Below are 220 nucleotides of genomic sequence, written 5' to 3'. Positions count from 1 at the left end.
TCCCTTCCAACCCAGACCATTCCATGATCCTCCCTCTGGGTCTCTCAAGCACATCCTGGCCCCACACTCTGCTGCCCACTCCCTGTGGGTGGAAGGTGTGTGTGCAGCAAGGGAGGGTGTGGGTCTCTCCTGACATCTCTGTTGGGTAACCCCTTTCCTCGGCAAAGGGGGCTAGGGAGTGGCTGGGAGGGTTGGGGCAGGGGCAACTGCCCCGTGGCAT

This window comes from Antrostomus carolinensis, unplaced genomic scaffold (genome assembly GCF_000700745.2).
Source record: "Antrostomus carolinensis isolate BGI_N321 unplaced genomic scaffold, ASM70074v2 scaffold12864, whole genome shotgun sequence".
Taxonomy (NCBI): domain Eukaryota; kingdom Metazoa; phylum Chordata; class Aves; order Caprimulgiformes; family Caprimulgidae; genus Antrostomus; species Antrostomus carolinensis.
This window is presented reverse-complemented; position numbering follows the sequence as displayed.